Raw genomic sequence first — 4,100 nt, forward strand, 5'->3', positions numbered from 1 at the left:
TCCTGCATTTGACTCGTCTTCCAATGACTTCTCATTCTTGGGATGTGAGCCAGCAGCCTGCCATCTGACCTGCTGTTTTTGGGATTCACCAGCTCCCACAGCCCCATGAGCCAACGTTCTGATCTGCCAATTGTTGGTTTGTCAGCCCCTGCAATCACATGAGTCAGCAGAAGCCTCCAGCTTCTAACGTCTGACCCATGGATTCGGGACTTGTGAGCCTTCACGACTCAGTGAGCCATTTCCTTGAAATAAACCTTTCTCTCTATATATTTGCATATATATATATGCTGGTTTTGCTCCTCTAGAGAACCCAGCCTAATATACCCAGGTTTACCTGGAGAAAATTACTTCATTTCTTTTTCTTTCATCATCAACATCATCATGCTTAACATCATCATCATATATAGCACATGAGTACATGTTAGATAAATAAATACATGTAAATGAATAGAAGATTGACTGGCCTATTTGATGTTAGGTGTTGTCAAGTTGGTTCCAACTCATAGCTACCCTATGTCCAACAGAACAAAACACTGCCCTATCCTGTGCCTTCCTCACAATCGTTGTTATGCTCGAGCCCATTGTTGCGGCCACTGTGTCAATCCGTCTCATCAAAGGTCTTCCTCTTTTTTGCTGACCCTCTACTTTACCAAGCATGATGTCCTTCTCCAGGGACTGATCACTCCTGATACCATGTCCAAAGTACGTGAGAGGTAGTCTCGCCATCCTTCCTTCTAAGGAGCATTCTGGTTGTACTTTTTCCAAGACAAATTTGTTCATTCTTTTGGCAGTCCACAGTATATTCAATATTCTTCGCTAAGGCCACAATTCAAAGGCATCAATTCTTCTTTGGTTATCCTTATTCATCGTCCAGCTTTCACATCCATATGAGGTGATTGAAAACACCATGGCTTCGGTCAGGCGCATCTTAGTCTTCAAGGTGACATCTTTGCTTTTCAACACTTTAAAGAGGTCTTTTGCAGCAGATTTGCCCAATGCATTGCGTCTTTTGATTTCTTGACTGCTGCTTCCATGGTTGTTGACAGTAGACCCAAGTAAAATGAAACCCTTGACAACTTCAGTCTTTTTCTGTTTATCGTGACGTTGCTTATTGATTCAGTTGTGAGGATTTTTGTTTTCTTTATGTTGAGGTGTAATCCATACTGTAAGGCTCATTGTTAGAAAATATTATTATTTTGTATCCCTGCAATGTTTCTTATAACACCTTGTATGTAGGTGTGGGTCCCTGGGTGGCACAAATGGTTAAAGGCTTGGCTACTAGCAGAAAAGTTGGCTGTTTGAACCCACCCAGAGGCGCCTCAGAAGACAGGTCTGGAGATCTGCTTCTGAAAGGTCACAGCCTTGAAAATCCTATGGAACACAGCTCTACTTGACACACAGGCGTCATGACGAGTCAGAATTGACTCAATGGCAACTAACAACAACAACAACTAAAACCAAAAAACCAAACTCACTGCCATTGGGTTGATTCGACTCATGGAGATCTTATAGAACAGAGTAGAACTGCCCCATAGGGTTTCCGAGGCTGTAATCTTTACGGAAGCAGACTGCCACATCTTTCTCCTATGGAACGGCTTGTGGGTTCGAACTACCAAACATATGGTTAGCAACTGAGCACTTTAACCACTGTGTCACTAGGGCTCCTTATAAACAACAATAAAACCTGTTGCCGTCGAGTTGATTCTGACTCATAACAACCCTATAGGAGAGAGTAGAACTGCTGCATAGGGTTTCCAAGGAGCAGTTGGTGGATTTGAACTACCGACCTTTTGATTAGCAGCTGAGCTCTTAACCACTGTGCCACCAGGGCTCCAATGGCTCCTTTAGGTAATAAATAAAAGTCTTTTAAATTACTGCAATAAATCTTACCACTTTCATAATTTTATTTTGTTTATCAAGAAATTAATATTATTAATGGTCATAGTGAATGATGCACAGTCATGCCATGCTCCTGACCACGCCTCTCTCCCAGATTCTAGCCTTTAAGAGAGCAGGTTAAAAGCCTGTGAATTACCCCTAAAACAGCCTATCTGTTTAGAGTTATAGAAAAACATTAGACTGGTGGGCAGTAAGTACTTAATAAGGAGTGAGTGATTTGTATTTTTCCTAGTAAGATGTATTAAATATGAGATAAGCATATGTGACCTGCAATGTTCTTTGAAATATTTATTTAAGTGAAAAGCTAGATCATATTTCCGAACATTGAATATTCACTGATTTTTCTAGGCTGGAGAATCTCAACTCCAGAAGCTTCCGTGTGCGTGTGTGTGTATGTGTGTGTGGTGTTTGGAAAGATGTGGGGCTGTGTCTTTTGGTCTGGAGGAACCTGGTCATGCATGCCTATAGAGTCACTACCAGCTTGTGTAATTTTGCTACTTATCTGTATTTGTAGCTGTAGTCCTCTGTAGCTTTCCTGAGCCCAGAACTTCCTCTTGGGAATGATCTAGACTAAAGTTAATAAATGATATAGACTAAAGTTAATTCATTTGAACACTTAAATTTAATGCTAACTTCAGAGTTCCTGTGTCTCCCAGGAGTGACTTAGTGGTTCTCTGGATCGGAACACCAGAGTTTGCTTCTCTTGTCCCAGTGACAGCCATAGGTTTAGATGTTCTGTGTTATTCTAGAGAAGAAAATCTTAATCAGTGTTAGGTCATGGAGCACTTTGAGAACCTGATGAAACTGTGAACAACGCCTACAGATAAACTCCTATCTTCAAACTCACACTAAATTTGCATTGGAATTTCAAGGTTTCAGAGTTCTCTGAAACTTAGTCACAGATTCCTCTCAAGTGAAGAGATCTAGTTGCATGCAGTTGACTTAATTGTGCAAGAATCAAAAAGTTAAATATGTCATGAGTGTAAAATGGAAGGAAAGAACAGAATGAGTCAAATCCATGAAAATCACATTCTTTCTTGACCGAAGTCAGACAAGTCGCTGAAGGAGAGTTTGAAATAGTCGTTTGACTTCAGCAAGCCCTAAAAAGAGAGATAGTTTAGGAATTTGGATCATAGTGTGCTAAGAGTTCTCATCACATAAAGACGTTTATTTTGCTTCCACGACCGAGCTCTTACATGTTGGTATCCAATTACTTTATCAAATTAACTGTCATATAAAAACCTGTTTCTGTCAAGTCAGTTCTGACTCATAGCAACCCTACACGACAGAGTAGAACTGCCCCCTAGGGTTTCCAAGGAGCAGTTGGTGGATTTGAACTGCTTTGGGTTAGCAACTGTAGCTTTCAACCTATGCATCAACTGTCATATTTTGAACTGAAAATATTAGATTTCACTCAATATTTACTGAAAGACATTCTCCTTTACATATGTCTTTTTTAGTAATAGTGTATAGTGGTTTTTTTAATTCAGGAATCTAGGAGCATGATTTTTGGACAAATGCAACTATTGAAATAATAATTATTCTATTAAAACATAACCATATGATGTTATATTTTGAATCAGTTACGATATATGACTACATGTTAAATTATACTGGCTTTTCTGTTGTCACCATTAATTTTCTTGTTTTGTTTTCTAAAATTCAGTAAGTGAAATATTTTCTCAGCTTATTATCCTTTTTCTTCTTAACATTTGCCCTGTTAAATTGCATCTGAATAATCACAATTTATGCATATGCAGATTTAAGAAAATCACAGTGTGTTTTCTCTCTTTTACAGCAAATTAAACAGCCAGTATGGAAATAAAAACCAAAAAAGAATGGTGTAAATGGTTTGCACCAACTGAAAGGTCAAAGGCTTGAATCTACCCAATTGTCCCATTGAAGAAAGGCCTGACAATCTATTTCTGTAAAGAAAACCCTATGGAGCAGTTTTATGCCGTAACACATGGGGTCGCCATGAGTATGGAAGTAAATAGCATGGTAATTAAGCCTCGCTGTCAGAAATAAAACAGGTTTGGTTTGACTTCCAGTTTTGCCACTTTCTAGTTGTGATAATTTGCTTAATATCCTTAGGCCTATTTTTTATTCATAAATTCAAGGTATTAATAAAATCTGATTCATATATGGTTGTTATAGGAATCAACAGATAATTATATAAAATTTTTATTACTTAGCACTTA

This window comes from Trichechus manatus, unplaced genomic scaffold (genome assembly GCF_000243295.1).
Source record: "Trichechus manatus latirostris isolate Lorelei unplaced genomic scaffold, TriManLat1.0 scaffold00108, whole genome shotgun sequence".
In the NCBI taxonomy this organism is placed as follows: Eukaryota; Metazoa; Chordata; class Mammalia; order Sirenia; family Trichechidae; genus Trichechus; species Trichechus manatus.